We start from the raw sequence: 17,697 nt of genomic DNA, 5'->3' as shown, positions 1-17,697 counted from the left end.
GAGTTTTATAAAAATTAAAGACTACTTGGTTAAAGACCCATTTTTATTATTTGGTGGAGGCAGTCATTTGTTTTTATTACTGGCCAATGTAATGGACTTTGCTTAAGCTAAGCAGATGATTGTAACATTTAAAACAAAAGAAATAAGCAATTCCATCCATCCAAGTTCACTAGAAAATAATTAATGGTCTGTTCGATACCTTGTTATATAGCTCTAACATTCATGGTCTTTAGGCAACAAAGTCTAGATGAGTATACTATAAAAACACATATGTACACACATATATGTTCTTTGAGAACCATGAAATTCAGACTCTTAGGTGATACCATATCAGAAATGAGTCTATAACTATACAAAACATAGATCCTAGAGTATAAACCAGTAAGAAGTAAACTTCACTAAGTTGCTTCTGTTATAACTTTAAAAAAAAAAGAAAGAAAAACAATTGAACTTCAGAGAAATGAGAAATACAACAGCTTTGCTGTTTTTCTTCTGTTTTTACATGTTGCAATCCCTTTTGCTGAAGGGCAAATTCTCCCCTAGAAGATACACAAAAACAACTTCCTAGAATTGCTGTTCTTGAGCAAGACAAGATACACTTATCAATCAGCAAAAGCAAAAGTCTACTACAGTCTTTGTCTTTTGTGGTTCAAGCTTTCCCTCCCACAGACATGCAATTAAACATGTGTAGTCAGCCAAAGAAACTTATTTTCCATCACCATTTGCTGTAGTGGGTACAAAAATATATTTAGATTTTTTTACATCCAATGTAAACTTTGGAGTGTATCAGGAATTCCTGAGAGCTCTGTGCAATGCCATTCTTAGCCCTAGCCCCCACATGGTTGGTAGGCAGAGAAGAACATAGAAATCTTCAATGGAGACGGGGCCCCTAATTCTGATGCAGAGGGTTCCAGACCAGGTCTTATGAAATCATCACTTGGCAGACACAAATCTTGAAGCAAAGTTCACTTTTAATATGATGCGTGCCACCAATTATACAGCAGTTGAATTAACTGCTTGAAGGCTAGCATTATAGAACCGAAACGAAATACTCCTCTCTCACTATACACCCACAGCTGTTTTTGTTGTTGTTGTTGTTGGTCTTGGGGCCTGAACTCTGGGCCTGGGCACTGTCCCTCAACTCTTCAGCTCAAGGCTAGCACTCTACCACTTGAGCCACAGTGCCACTTCTGGCTTTTTTCCGCTTATGTGGTGCTGAGGAATCAAACCTAGGGCCTCATACATGCAAGGCAAGCACTATACCACTGAGCCAACTTTCCAGCCCTCAGTGTATATTCTTGAGGTACACCTAGGCTCTTTTTACACTTCCTTTCTATGTGCTCTACTTCAAGGAGGAAGGAAGGACTTTGTATGCGTGTGTGTGTGCGCGTGTGTGCATGCACATTCCTGGAGCTTGAACTCAGGGCATGGGTGCTGTCAGATTTTTGCTCAGTTTTAGTGCTCTCCCATTTGAGCCACAGCTCCACTTTTGGCTTTTTTTTTTTTTTGGTGGTTATTTGGAAATAAGACTATCATGAACTTTCTTGCCCGAGGCTGGCTTCAAACCGTGATCCACAGATATCTGCCTCCTGCCTGTCTAGGATATAGGCATGTGCCATGGGTAACAGGCTGGGAAAGGATATTTGAAGAACAATTCACTTACCTTCCTCATGACGGATTCCTGTGGTGATCCTGTGTTTTCCACAGCGTGGCACCTCACCCAGGGCCCAGCCAGAGGTACTTTCCTGCTTGCCCTGGACAACATTTGAAAGTCAAAGCCAAATCCAAAAATGGGTTTCTGCAAGCCAGTATCAGAGCACTTGTGATTGAGGCCTGCCAAATCATGTGTCAGGTTAAGTCTAGTTCCTTCCGCGTGCCTAGTGGTGATGTTTAATGAAAAAACACAGCCCTGAAAAATGAGACATTTTATGTGTTATACATATTCATGACAACTGAAACAAAACCCCAGGAAGTACAAATGCCTCCCGTCATCAACACTTCACCTTTTTCCTGTGGTTATTTAATAATAGTGTTTTGGAAGCTGTTCCACAGGGAGCTGTCACGTGACAGTATCTCTCCGGCTACTGCGTGCCCCTCTGTGGTCCAGCCTGGTGCCAGGCAGTAAGAGGTGTAGGAGGGTGGAAAAGCAAACAAAACCTTTAACAACAAGATTCTGGCTTGGATTCTAACAGCACAGGTTACCGAGCTGATAGGCATTTTGTTTTGCTCACTGAAAAGGCTAGTCTGTATCTTCCCTGGATCATTTTCTAATCTCACTGCAGTAGAGACATTCTCAGCAAGAAAGGCCCTCTTGTTGATGTGCCCTTTCTATTATCACTGGCCCTCCCACTTGTAGGATTTGGATAGTGATCTGCTGCTTCTGCTTGGGGACAGGCCAGCTAGCAAACTCCTCTATGGATTGGGCCAACCTCAGTATTTAGTCAGATCACTGTTAGTTCGGAGCAAAATGACATGGGAAGTTAGACCACATCCCAAGCCCATCTTTGTTGATGGAAATGATTCATCTCTCTGGCTCCTCTAGGAAAGCAGCTATATTTGACCTCTTCTAATTTGCAACTTGCATATTATCCAAAGGCCCATGGTGCTACTAAGATCTGGTAGCACTTTTAGGGGGCAGGGGCTTAATGGGAAGAAGTTAGATCATTGAGGAAATGCTCTTGAAGGGGATGCTGGGACCCCAGGCTCCTCCTCTGTCTGTCTTTGCTTCCTGGCCACCATGAGGGGAGCAGTTCTTCTACCCTGTGCTCCCCACTATGATGCACTGCCCTTGCCACAGCCCAAACCAACAGGGCCAAGTGACCATGGACTGGGAAACCTCTGAAACCATGACTCCAATCAAACCTCTCCTCCTTTAATGCTTGCAAGTATCCTGTCACAGGGACAGAAACCTGAAGACACATAATCCAGACTGCATAATTACATAGGCTGGTCCTTTTATTTGCTTTTTGGGGTTTTTTGGTTGCTTTTTAAAAATGTTTTTTGTTTTCTTGCTTTTTGATTTTTGCTTTGTGGTTTATAATACTTACAACTTCCCAAGAACCACAGGGAATTCATGTATGCATTTTTTGGTTTTTATTTTTGTTTTAATTATCTTTAAGTAATTGTACAAAGGAGTAGCCATTTAACAAAAGAAGTTTATGAATGTATCCTGATCAACTTCACCCCTTTCAACATTCTCACCCATCCCTCCCCTACCCACTCCTTCCCTTAGTCTTCTTAATTTTATAGAATATGCATTGGATTCTTGTCTACATTGCCTCCCTCTTTTTAGTTTTTAAGGTATAAATTTGATGAGCCAAGGGAACCCAAAAAACTGATAAAACATTATTTCTGGGTGTATCTGAGAGGGTGCTAAAAGATTATTCATGGGCTAAGAAGATAGTGCTTATCAAAGTTGGTGGACAATATACAACTTACTGAGGGCCTGGGTAGAACAAAATTGAAGAGGAAAGGCAAATTTGACTCTCTTCTTGAGCTAGGACATTAATCTTCTCCTACCCTTGGATACTAGACTTCCTAGTTCTCGAAACCTTAGGCTCTGGAACTTATACCCTCCCCTGACTCTTCTTCACAAGCCGTGGGATTCAGATTGAATAATACCACCAACTTTTCAGGTATCGGATTGCATAACAGAAGCTCACACAATCCTAGATATCCACAGTGGACTAGTTCCCACATACACTCTCAAGTCTCCAAAGCCCATAGACATTCAAATCCCTTCTATAAAATAGAATTTATAGTATTTTATATAATTTATGTGCAACTTTCCAAATACTTCAAATTATCTTTAGATTGCTTTTAATATCTACAACAATGTAAATGCTACCCAAGTAGTTGTTGAACCATATTACTACAAAAAAATGACAAGAAGAAAATCTGTACATGTTCAGAAGACATGCAATATTTTAAAAAACATTTTCAACTAGTTCATGGTTGGATCTACAGATGTGGAACTCACCACTGCAGGACTCAGAGATGTGAAATGCTGGCTGTAAAATCTACTACTATTCTATTTCAATGGAGACACCAAAGTAATATGCCCTTTCCATGGGATGATCTCTTTAAACTATCAAAAAAAAGACAGGGGAGCTGCCAGCTTTCCCCTTTTCCCTGCTCTCTTCCTTCTTCCTCTCACAGCACTTGTGTAGTGGAAATTGATCATCCCAGGGAAGTCTGAATCACAGTTGGCCGTTTGCTGGGCCATTCTGTGCTTCCCTTCCTCAGCTGATGAAACAGGCATGGATAACCATCCCAAGGATTTGGGGTGGCATCGGGGCCACAATGAATGTCAAGGGAACCTGAGGAATGTTGTTTTGTCATTTGTCCTGAGAAAAAGAAAGATTCAGGGAGGGGAGGGAAATGTGGTAGTTCACTTGGTACATGGAAAATCTCTTCATTAGTGAAATTTTTCAGTTTCACCCATACCACCACCATTTTGAACCTACAGAGATCTGCCTTTCTCAATCTGTGGATGTTACACTGGTCCAGGCTAGGCCTGGGCAACGTGATAAAATAGTTTTCTCAAGAAAACAAAGGCAAAAACAGTCAGGAGTGGATGGCTCATGCCTGTGATCCTAGCTACTCAGGAGGCTGAGACCTAAGGATAGCAGTTCAAAGCCAACCCCAGGCAAGAAAGTCCATAAGACTCTTATGTCCAATAAACCACTCAAAAAAATCAGGAAGTGGCACCATGGCTCAGCTGGTAGAGCTCTGGCCTTGAGCTAAAGAAGCTCAGGGACTGTTCCTAGGCCCTGAGTTCAAGCCCCAGGACTGGGGGGAAAAAAATCCAAAAACCCAGCAGTGGTCTCCCTGAAGTGTTCTATCTCCACAGAAGGATTTTATACATGCATTTTTGAATGTAAGTCAAAAGTGGTCATTCTAAGCAGTCATTGGAGCATTTCATAAATGAGATTGTATGGGATCTATGATTCATTGTATGAATTTTTATGTGACTATGCACCAGAGCTTCCCAAGAGAACCTTTTAGATGAACTGGTCAGTAAAAATGTAAGATGAGCCATATCTTAAATTTAAAGTTCTCTAGGCTGGACATGGCAGCACATGCCACCATCCCAGCTATAGGAAGAAGCAGAGATAGGAGGATTATATTTTGTGGCCATCCTGGGCAAAGTTATCACAGGACTTTTAGCTGAAAAACAAACTAAAAGCAAAAGGGCTGGAAGCATGTACCACTCGCGTGGTACAGCACCTGCAGCATGACTCGCGAGGTACAGCACCTGCAGCGTGATTCACATGGTACAGCACCTGCTTAGCAAGGTTAAGGTCCTGAGTTCAATCCCCAGCAACAAACAAAAAAAAAAGAAAAAATTTTCTAGTAGTAATATTAAAAAATAGCAAGATAAGCTTAAAGGATATATTTCATTAAACATGATATATCCAAAAATATTCTCGCTTGACTAGATTATAGAAGAAATCATTGGTATTTTTTTAAACTAAGGCCATAGCCTGGTATATATTTTATATCCAGGCAGATCTCCATTCAGTCTAGTCCTATGGTAGGTACTTAATTTAGCGAGCTACCCACCATAATAAATGATGCTACTAAAGCCAAATGCAGGTGGCTCATGCCTGTAATCCTAGCTACTCAGGAGGCTGAGATCTGAGGATCATGGTTTAAAGCCAGCCTGGACAGGAAAGTCTGAGATACTCTTATCTCCAGTAAACCACCAGAAAACCGGAAGTAGTGCTGTAGCTCAAGTGTTAGAATGCTGCCCTTGAGCTGAAGAGCTGAGGGACAGCGCCCTAGCCCAGAATTCAAGCCCCACGACCGACTAAATAAATAAATAATGTTACTATAATGAACAATGCATGTCAACTGGTTGTTGCTATCATTTTCATATCTTCACATCCCAGCTCTAACAAGTAGTATCACAAGGTCTTAGGGAACAGCAAGAGATGGATATGAGAAACTCCTAACCTACATTCTTGGTAGCACCACCTGTTCGAAAGTCTTCTTACAAGTTCACAAAAGACTTTGTGATGATCTCATGGGATCCTCCTAACACCTGATGTTCACATGACAAGAACAAGACAGAAAGGCATTTCTTCAGATTTGCTTGCAAAGTGAGAGAAAGGTCTTTGGTTTGAGCCCCAGTACCTAAGTAAAGAAAAATATTTGGCTGCAAGTTAGAGAGATAAAAGTTGAGCTGGGTCTTTGGCCTCCAGATTCATGGCCCTAGCTTAGAACAAGGTGGCTGCCTCATTGTTGTTACAATGCTGTGCAAAGTGGCTGGGATTTGTGGCCTCCTCCAGAAAACAAGCAGGACCAGATCTATGCATTATTCTCTGTTCTTCCCTGCACTTGATGTGGATGGAGCCTGGCATGATGCTGGCACACAGGTCCTTCCCGATGAGTGAAATTCAGTCAACAAATGCCACATACCAGAAACCCTCCCCATAGCACAGACCATCCCCTCTCTGGGACCTTTCAGTGAAGCCAATACCACAGCCACCTCCACACCACCATCCTAAGTTGCTCCATCTATCTTTGATGCTCTCCTTCCCCAACACACACAAGAATGATCCTTTTTTCCAGGTAAGTGATCTTTACATGGCCCCATGATAATGCTCCCACTTTTTAGTGGCACTCTATGTCTCCAGGGAAAACGAACCATAAAAATAGAATCAAGTCTGACGCAACATGGGCATCACACTCTGTTCTTCCTTCCACTCGCCCGAGACCACCTGGAGGAGCTACAGGAGCTACCCTGTGAGACTGGTGAAGCTACAGAAATAGTACAAGAGAAATCATCACACTGCTCATCCACCTTGCCAGCTGTTGTTGGGTTGAGTCATGAAGGCCTAGTAAAATCCCTGGCTAGCAATGTCAGAGGATGGCTTGAACACTCAGAGGAGAAAGAACATAGCCAGCCCTGGCACTGTATCCTGCTGGCTTCTGCCCCTGGGTCACTTCTGCCTGCATCCCGATCAGCTCCTCCACTCTAGTTTTCTTGCCTCCTGTGTGGTGGCCCCAGAATTTCATATGTGAGTTACTTTGCCAGGGTTGAAGGGGAAATCCGAGCCAGGTGCTGAGAGCTGCTATCTTTCCAGAAGTGTTAGGATTGTGGAGGTGGGGGCAAGGAAGAGATCCAGGGCCAGTACTTTCTGCCCCATGCCCTTAGGGGATGCCTCTTGCCAGCTTGCCTCTGGATGCCACAGAGGAAGCTAGAGCAAGGAGGATGAGTAAAAGCGTATTCTGTTCTCCATATCTAGATGGGCAAACAGTCCACGACTCCAGAGTTCACCATTAACTCCTACAAACACAAACTGGAGTCCAAGTGGAGTCCCGTGTTATTTCTGTCCAATGTGTCTTGTTTTTCTAATACTTCTCCATGAAGTATTAGTATTTTCTGGAGGGCACCCAAAGTATTAGATTTTCTGGAGGGCACCCAAAATTGCTATTCACATTTTGGTTGGAAGAACAAAAGCTAAAGTGTTGTGAAAGAGTCAAGATTCATTCATCATTTAATAATGATTGGGCTTCTACCTTTTTTTTTTTTTTAACGTTGATCCTGAAGCTTGAACACAGGGCACTGTCCTTGGGGTCTTGCTTTAAGGCTAACACTGTACCACTTAAGCCATAGCTCCAGTTCTGGCTTTTTTGGTGCTTAATTGGAGAACAGAGTCTCATAGACTTGCCTAGCCTTGCTGGCTTCACCAATCCTCTCAGCTTCCTAAGTAGCAAGGATTATAGGCATGAGCCATCGACATCTGGCTTTAGGCGTCTAATCTTGTATGTCAAAATTCTACACATTAGAAATGTTAAAGGGCTCACTCACTGTATAGAGCCTGTCAGAGAGTATGTTTGGGGTAAGGAATGGAGACAAGGGGACACAATTAATTAGGAAACAATTCAATGTATACATATGGTACAGAAGGCACAGAATGCTTTTGAAATGAGAAAGATCACTCTGAAGGGTGCGTTTCTTTCTGGATGAAGTGGCACTGAGGCTGCAATATGAAGCCTCCAATCACAGAAACAGCAAAATCGAAGGCCTTGAGCAGATGTCAGCTTGGAGCACTGGGGAAAAGTCAGCGAGGCTGGAAGGGTAAGCGATGGGGGTCTGGGGCCACGTAATCCAAGGTGACCATGTGGCTGTGAGCTTACGTGGGTTGTCTAAACTTCACTCTGGCTGCTGCTAGGGATGAATGGGGAGAAAGTGCAGGATCATGGGTGGCTTCAGGAGATTTCAGTCTAGAGGAGAAATCCTGGCACAAAATGCCAAGTGAGCTAAGTGTAAGAACAGACATTTAAGCTTAAGGCCTCAGGAGACAGCAGCCATTGAAAGAGTCATCCCAGCTGATCAGATAAGAGGATTTGATAAGTTGCAGCCCACGGCCGAGCTAAACTTCTGGTAGAACTATCTTGAATTTGGTTCACAGGTGACTTGCAGTTCTCAGCCACTGTATAAGATTACTCTGATGATACATCCTTATTTCTCTACCCTGAAGGAGAGGGTTATTTGGTGGCTTTTAGAGCCTATGCATTGGCTAACAGGTATCAAGTGAAGCTTTCAAAAGGAGCAGTACATTAACTTCTATGTGAGCAATAAAAGGAAGACAGGTGATCTTTGAGTTCAGAAAACACTGGAATCCACAAGGAAGTCTAATCAAGTTTGCATATGGCCTGTTGCCTCTCAAGGGTCTGTGTGTCTGCAGTATGGCAGTACTGGGAGGTGGTAAGGCCTTTAAGAGGTGGGACCTACTGGGAAGTCTTTAGGTCATTGGGTGAGTGCCCTCGAAGGAGATGAAGGTAGTTCTTATTTGATCCTTTGTCTTACTTCTTGGCTTGAGATAAAACAGCTTGCTCTGCTACATGGTCCCATCATTGCCATCTACCATATCCCAGAGCTAAGCTGATACAGATGCTCTGCTCTTAACCTCCTAACCCACTTTTAAAAAAATTATAAATAGCCTGTGACAAAACACTGTCTATTATGAAATTGTTTCCTGTTTAGATACTAAGAGACATATCCCTGGGTGCAGCTTACTGTAGCAGATCTGGTAGGCCCTGCTAGTTTGCAGGGATCAGAGTAGTTAAGAAGTGAAAAAGCCCTCATCCCATCATCCAGCCTAATACCCCCAATACAAAAAGGCATTCTTGTTATCAGCATCAATAATGGTGAAGCATGTTAGAAATGCAATCTCTAACCTGCTCCAAGCCTCATAAACTGAATCTGCTTTTCCACAAGATCTCTAGACGCATGTGTATGACACAATTTGAGAATCTCTGTTCTGTATGTATTCAACTTCAACATGCAACAGAACTCCAGTGTTGTTTGTGGAAGACAATGTATGGGTACCTAGATTCTATCCCAGGGCTTCAGTTTTAAATGGTACCAGATGGATGAGTCTATACAATGTCTACTATTTCAAGGTCCCTAACCATTTAGGGATTAAGCTATAGCTGAAACATGAAGTACTGAATTGGAAAGTTGCCTTGATAAGCTCTCCAGCATGTAATCAGGATAAAATTCTAATATAAAACTACACAAAAGAGAAGTTCAGAGACTTGAAGAATCAAAAGAGACATATCAGCATCCAGACAATAAAGAACACAGAACAGAAACAGAAATTAAACAGCATAGATGTAAATATACATATTTTTATAGAAATTTATATATATTTAAATATATTATATATGTGTATATTTATATGTATACATATATTTACATATATATATATATATATATGAAGACTATGCTGATAAATCTTCCACAATTAAAGATAAATAACTTCAAATTAAAAGATAAATGGAGGGCCAAAAGAGAGAGAAGAAATATGCCAAAGTCATATTAACAAAAAAAAGAAAGAAAGGAAAGGAAATCTCTCCCCCACCAACATACATTAGAATTAAGTTTAGGAATGCCTAACTCTCAGAACATACAAAGAAAAGAGAATCATAAGGGTCTCATACTTTTTAACCACAACACTAAATGTAAAATAAAGGCTCAAGTTTAGATTTTAAAGCTCTAAAGAAAGAAGTTGTATTTTGAGACTAGAGTTCTATTTCTGACAAGATTGCCATTCAAATGTGAGGACGCAATAATAAAAAACAATGATCTCCTGCAGGTAAGGTTTGAGAACATTTTCCATGCTAAGTAAAACCCACACTACAAATGCTTTTAGAATAAGTAATACTCAAAGGAGAAAAAAGAACTCTAGGAGAAGATATGTGAAGTAAGAGGATTACATACTTTGGGATGTTTTGTTGTGGATGTTGAGTGAAAGGTATTCTTATGGAAAGTAGGGTATGCTCAAAGGATTAGGAAATATACTAAAGCGATTTTGCAGAAAGGAAGGAAGGGAAGGAATACAGGACGGAAGGAAAACAGATCTGAAAGCTTCTAAACTACAGAAAATTTTTATTGAAATTAAAATTTCTTAAATAAGAAAACAAATTTTAACACATTAAAAAAATCAGACAAATAAATTCCTTCAAACAAATACCTCTTAGTTTAACAAGTGAATCTCAAGAAGCTGAACCATGTGTTGTAGGGGGAGGGGTAATTTCAAGAGAGGGGAAGACAAATGAGATGGGAGAATATAGTCATAATATTCAATGTGCATAGGTGAAAATGGAAGTAGGTAACTTGAGGGTTGGATAGGGCTAGAAAGATGTGGGAGGAAGACGGAATAATGACATTGATCGAGATGCATTCTACTTACTAATTGATACATTAAATTGAAATCTCTTTGTACAACTCCTTAAAGGTAATTTTTAAAATTTTAAAAGGAAAAAAAATTAACACAACAGAAAAAAAGCCAATAAAGATAGTCTAATTTGGAGGGGAGGGGAGGAGAAGGATTGGGATGGGGGTGGGGGGGAGGCTGGGAAGGGATGTGAAGGGTAAACCAAAGGAGGAGGCTGCAATGCTTGGTAAGAAATGTACGCATTATCCTGCCCATGTAATTGTAACCCCTCTGTACAGTATGTTCACAAATAAAATTAAATTAAATTAAAAAAAAAGATAGTCTAATTTGCCAATTAATAGACAGAAATTATGTGGATGGATTTACAAAGCCTACTTATGCACTATTTATAAATGATGCACTTAAAGCATAAAAACGTAATAGGATTTGACAGTAAAAGAATGAAAGAAATCTAGCAGGTGTATGTCATCAGATTTAAAATATACTTTAAGCACCAGGAACTAGTGGCTCGTGCCTGTCATCCTAGCTACTCAGGAAGCTGAGCTATGAGGATCATGGTTCAAAGCCAGCCAGGCAGGAAAGTCCATGAGCCTCTTATCCAATTAACCACCAGAATACTGGAATTAGTTCTGTGACTCAAATGGTAGAGCACTTACCTTGAGCTGAAGAGTGCAGGGACAGAGCCCAGACCAGAGTTCAAGCCCCATAACCAAAGTATATATATAATTATATATGTATAAGTATATAATTATATATAACTACATATAATTATAAATATATAATTATATATGTAATTTTATATATATACTTTAAGAGAAAAGACAAAATGAGAGGATTGCCCAATATTGAGGAAAAGGCCAGTTCTACAATTAGATACAATTCCAAATCCCAAAGCACCTCAAAAATATGTAAAACAAAAATGATAGAAATCCATGGGGACACTGAAGAATCCACTGGCACAGAGGGAGATTTCAGCTAATGATTAGACTCAATTATTTGTAGGTCAGATAGGCCTGAGAATACAGATAGAAAGTGGGCCTATGATCGTGTACAGAATTCTGTCCACAACAATTAGAGAAGTCACAGTCTTCTCACACACACATAAAACATGACCAGACTGTTTTCAGGTCTTAAGACTTTCTCAGCATCACTTTCCTTTACCTATGGTCATGTGACTAAGAGCTAGCCCATAGGATCTGAGTGGAAATAAGGTATCGTCTTATGAATCCTGTCTTTGAAGGACATCTCACTGCTGGACCAAGAAATCATTGCGCACCATCTTGGGTGAGGAAAAAGAAATCCACACCCTAAAGATGAGAAATCAAGAGGCAGAAGGAAGCTGGCTCTCTGATGGAAGGGCTTCTAGACTACTCAGTTGAAGATTGTTTCACAAGAAAAAAATGAAACTTCCAATTTAAGTGTCTTCCTGAAATGAGATGCGTCCCTTTAAACTTCATCTCCCGCAGGACCCCTCACACAGAGGACACATAGAACTGACTACATACAGCACTGATTCAGGAAGAGAAGGCACACGAATGAAAGATGGGGAAACAGCCCTTGTCTAGCAGCCAAAACGTTAAAATGCTCGTCGAGATCTTGAACAGGGATCTGGATTTGATGAGAATCTTCCACCAATCGGTTCTGGGATGCTGATCAGATAAGCAGCTCTCCCTTTGCCCACAGAGGAGGAAGGCAGAGAACAAAAGAGGAACCAGGGAAAGGAAACACATGCCTCTGCAGCAATTGGCAAAGGAGCAACCGGTGAGGGAGGTCAGCCTGGCTCCAAATTGCATTTGTTTTCAGAACAGATTAAAGAAAGGGATGTTCCTTTGTTAGAAATGAGAAGAGAATGGGCGGGGGAGGAGGGAGGAAGGAAGGGAGGGAGGAAAACCATCCTTAACTTCCGAAGGTGATTTGAAAACTGGGAGGTGGGTGGTAGGCTTAGGCCTCATCACAAATATCTGCAGATGAACCAGCACAAGATGGAGGAGGACGGAAGGTGGCAAATGATTCAGAACTAAAATGAAAACAACACACCTCAATGGAGTCACTGTGCCACCTTACAGGGTACAGCCAATGCCTCAGGTTCCTACAGAGAGACCCAACGTTCAGCGAGATCACACAGGACTGTGTGCCAGGAGTTCCAGAAGCACAAAGCAACAGTGGGAAAGTGCCACTGTCTGATGGTTGCCCTGTGGTTTCCTTCCAGGTATTCCTTTGACAGGCTGGTATGCCCGACCCACCACAGGAAGGGGTGAGGCTGGAAGATAAGGGTGTTCTGATGTCCAAGGACATGGCCTACTCAGCAAATACCCTGCTAAGGGTAACTTTTGGGGGTCTCCCTTCCCTCTTCTGGAAGCTTCTCCCGCCACCTAGACCTTCTCTACCTTGAACCCTCTGCCTTGTCCCTAGGGTAGTATTGAATGCTGCCATATTCCAAACTCCTTCCAGCACATTCTCCCAGAGCCCTCCACTGAGCTTCCATCTCCCACCCAAGACAGGCACACCAGTCCTGCATCGTATCTGAGAAGAAGGCCCAGTCAACGCATCTCATCTAAAGCCATGACCAGTGCAATGAGAATCAGAGCCCAAAGAACACAGGTGCGCTCCAAAGCCAATGTCTCCACCAGGCAGAATTCTAGATGATAACAGTTGGCATTTTCCTTCTTCTTTTTTTTTTTTTTCTTGCCCGTTGTGGGGCCTGAACTCTGGCCTGGGTGCTGTCCCTCAGTTCTTCAGCTCAAGGCTAGCGCTCTACCAGTTGAGCCACAGAACCACTTCTGGCTTTTTCTGCCTATGTGGTGCTAAGGAATGGAACCCAGGGCCTCATGCATGCAAGGCAAGCACTCTACCACTGAGCCACCTTCCCAGCCCTACAGTCAGTATTTTCACCCCACACCTAGGTAAATACAATGCCCAGAGAATGGGGCTTGGAACCTTTTCTTTAAGGGACTCCATGGCCTTCCCAGTCTGACTACATCTCTGAGGCAGGTTCAAGAGACGGCTTGGCGCCCCAAGCTGACCAAATAAACACAAATCAAGAAACATTTCAGACCTTGGCTGGCCCTTCCCGACTCCCTTACCAATTCCCCAGATCTCCCTTTTCCTCCCTCAGCCCACCTGGACATGGGGACAAGGTTTTAAATTTGGAAAAAGAAGTGAGGGAGAGAGGAAATAAAAAAGGAAATCAACATAATGTATTCTAAAGCCTTTCTACTTCCCCTAGGGACCAGAAGTAAATATCTATATTTTTTTAAGTAGTGGTTATTAATAGTTTTCCTACTAATTAGGGTAATGTCTAACCTCTTATTTGTTGATCAGAATGGTTCAGGGACCAAAGATTTCTGATGATTGTAATCATCACTGTCTTACTGAGGTTTTTTTTTTTTTAAGTATTTCATTTCATTTTTATGGAATGAAGAAGTACCTGATGACTATTGCATTTCTTGGCAAATCCAAACTTGATCAATATATTTACAAGCTAGAAGATTTCTACGCCCTGCCTAGAAGAAAGGGCCTTAGTTGGTTTGCTAGTGGGCATGCCCTTGGGTAAGGACATGACCCAAACAAGCAGTCATCAACCACAAGTGTCATTTTCATTGAGTTTCTCTCTCTCTCTGAACCTGGATGTGGCCCCCACTACATTTCATATTAAATTAACACACAGTTCCCATCGAGTCCCTCACTTTGGGCCCTCCTTAACCTAATAGCCGTTGTGTGTGTGTGTGTGTGTGTGTGTGTGTGTGTGTGTGTGTGTGTGTGTGTGTGTGTGTGCTTCCTCCAACAGATGTCTTCCTTTTCCCTCTACATAGGATCCTCTTTCCCATCCTGTGCCCTATAACAAGCTATTTGACTCTTACAGCTAACATCACGGCTGCTGCTAATGAGGAAGGCTTTTATGTCCTGCTCTAGCAAGGTTTCATTCTTCTTCTGAGCCTGCCTCTGCTAGAATTCACATACTGCCTAGGACCTCTGTCTCTCCAAGTATAAGAAGGGGCTCTGGCCTCTGTATCCTCAGTGTCTCACACAAAAATACCCTCAATAGGCCATCAAGGAATCGATGATGCACTGAACAAATGTATAAATGAAGCCATTCCCTCCACAATATTCATTCTCCCCAGTCTTCCCATCTCTCCCAACTTCTATTGTTTGGGCCTCGAATAACCTCAAAACTATCTATCTCTCATGATGACCAAGAAGTTGGGAGCTGTGTCTGTGGTTTCCTGATAGATCTTTAGTGACCAGAACCATGCCTGGACATTAGAGACGCTCAATCATGACTTATTTTGCACAATGGCTAAAAATCATTGAGTCCATATGAATCATAGGGATTCATTCATTTGTAGCCAGTGCTCAAAAACCTACCTCCTCTGCCCAGCACTCTCCATTTCCCAGGGGTCTATCCCTTATAATTCCCCCTACTTCCTGCCCCCAAAGTGTGACTGACTCAGACATGAATGAAGAGAAAAGAGACCCCATGAACCCATACCTGGGGAAATCCATCATTTCAGGAGCTTCCTGCCCCAGAGCAGGTATGATCTGATAACCCATAAGAATACCCATGGGGCAAGACCAAGGCTGGAGACACAGAAAACCACCTCCTGTCAATGTCTATTCATCATACCATCCTGTCTCTATCAGGAATTGGGGACCAAATGTACTGGCCTGGAAGTCAGGTAAATTCTTCCCAACATGATATAATCTGAAACTTGACCGTGTACTTATTTTTATCCTACATGCCAAAAAGTGAGCAAGAGAAAGAAAGGAAGGAGAGAGGGAGGGCAAATGGAGAGAAAGGAAGACAGGAAGGGAGGAAGGAGAGAAAAAGGTAGAACACACTGGGTTAACTTCATAACTAAATTTAACCATCAGAATCAGGTAGCTATTCAGGTAGGCAGAAGAACAAGGTATTCTGCTCCGTTAAATACTGTGGTTGATAGACAAGTGCTGTTTACATCATTCATCCATCCCTAAATTTCCAAGTATTAGACAACAATCAAACATACTTCACCATAAAAATCAATTGAAGCCAGGCACTGGTAGCTCATGCCTGTAATCATAGCTACTCAGGAGGCTGAGATCTGAGGATTGTGATTCAAAACCAGTCCAGGCAGGAAAGCCATGAGACTCTTATCTCAAATTAACCACCAGAAAACCAGAAATGTTGCTGTGGCTCAAAGTGATAGAGTGCTAGGCTTGAGCAAAAAGAGCTCAAGGACAGCGCCCAGGCCCTGAGTTCAAGCTCTACAAACAACAACAACAACAAAATCACTTGAACGGCATCCAATCGTTCTTTGGAGTTCCATGGTCCCAGGGATTACTATGAAACACGTATATCTTTTTATACAGTATAGACATTGTGTGGTCACAGAATGTGTTTGAAAGGCCACTGTATTGGTTGGGCACAGGCTGCACAGGCTCTGGGTCCCATCGTGCTACTGACCCCGTCCCGTAGTGATTTCATGTCAACAAACTCCTAGCTGTCCGCTTGCTAATGAAACCAGCCACTTATTTACCCCCCAACTCTCCGGTCTTCCTCTCTCCCACTTCCAGTGAGAGTCACGACACGTTTACTTCACACAAGTCTTTTCATTTCCTCCTCTTTCTGTGTTACTGAAGCTGAAAGCTATAAAGAACTTTGTGTACCGTAAACAAGACACGGATTTTATTTTTAAGAAATGTTGAGAGGGCCATGTGCTAGAAGGATAAAACAGCAATGAAAAGCTTAAGCTTGGAGCTAGCTTAAGTTTAATCCTTTTTAAGGCACCTGTGTTTTGAGATGACACAGGTGTCAAAAGCTGATTTGACCAGCTGTGCCCGACAGACAGGTAGAAATTAGAAGGTCAATCTGACCAGATCTGTCCTGAGGACAAGAGTTCATAAAGGAGATACCATCTATGACTATGCAATGATAATGATGTCATTGTATGTTAATAAACATTCTGATAATGGCTGCCATTTTGTGAAACAGGCCTGAACATCCCAGTTTCACAGAGGAGAACACTGAGCCTCAGACGAGATTATGTATCATGTGACTGAAAGCTAATAGTAACAGTCTTGAATTCAAACTCACCTATATAGTAGATGCTCGTTACCCTCTTAACTGCCGCACGCACCGGAGGCCATTTCCAGTTTAGCCACCGCTCCCCACGTTCCACCCCACTGGAGGGGGTTTGTAATGATTTTGGCTGAACTTCCTTTCTGCACTTGGGAATCCTCCAATTTACTGGTGGGTCTTACGAGAGGCAGAGCACAGCGTCCCTGAACATACGGAGACATGTACATGTATACATGTGTATTTGTACACACATATGTATATATGTTTGTATAGGCATGTATATGTCTATGTTCAAGGTCCCAGTACCATAGCCATGTAGATATTTACATTTATACATAATTATATGTTTATCTTTAACTATATGTATATACACTTATATGTATTTATGTTTATGTATTTGTATTTGATAGGGTACTGGGTTTTTAAACATGGATACATGCTTACACACCAGAGTTTTGAACTCAGGGTGTTGTGCTTGCTAGGTAGCACTTTAACACTTGAACCACGCTTCCAATCCTTTTTTTGCCTTCATTTTTTTTTCAAGTAGGGTCTTGTGCTTTTACCCAGGCTAACCACAGACTACGATTCTCCCTCATAGCTGAGATTAGTAGATGCTACTACACCCAGATGATTTACTGAGTTGGCATCAAGTTTTTTGTCCAGCCTGGTCTCAAACCTCAGTTCTTTTCGTCTCTGTCACCCAAGTAGCTGGGAATTGCAGATGTGAGCCACCGGGCACAAATCAAAGAGATCTTTTCAGTTTTTGTTAGCAGCACTGGTGTTTACACTGAAAGCTTCCGATTTGCTAGGGAGGGGCTCTACCACTTGAGCAATGCTCCTAAGCCTTTTCATTTTTCAGGCTTCTTTGGAAGTAGGACCCAAATATATGACCTAGACCTGGCCAATCATGTGTGCCATCCTGGATTCTAACTCAGGACCTGATGG

The 17,697-nt window shown here is 42.1% G+C and overlaps 1 long non-coding RNA gene across 3 annotated transcripts in view; it reads right to left on the bottom strand.

Annotated features, from left to right (window-relative positions):
• The window catches only part of LOC122114295, a 78,189-nt gene that overhangs the window by 38,864 nt on the left and 21,628 nt on the right, over positions 1–17,697 (bottom strand). For 2 of the 3 annotated variants that reach the window (XR_006148554.1, XR_006148553.1), the window contains exon 1: positions 1,664–1,870. This is a non-coding gene — a long non-coding RNA (uncharacterized LOC122114295). Of the gene's footprint in view, positions 1–1,663; positions 1,871–17,697 lie in introns of those variants that run through there. The other variant, XR_006148555.1, reaches the window with a different exon arrangement.

Source organism: Dipodomys spectabilis, unplaced genomic scaffold (genome assembly GCF_019054845.1).
Source record: "Dipodomys spectabilis isolate Male_0828 unplaced genomic scaffold, ASM1905484v1 ptg000107l, whole genome shotgun sequence".
Lineage (NCBI taxonomy): Eukaryota > Metazoa > Chordata > Mammalia > Rodentia > Heteromyidae > Dipodomys > Dipodomys spectabilis.
The sequence above is the reverse complement of the archived record's forward strand: the minus strand, read 5'-3'. Positions and strand labels throughout refer to the sequence as shown.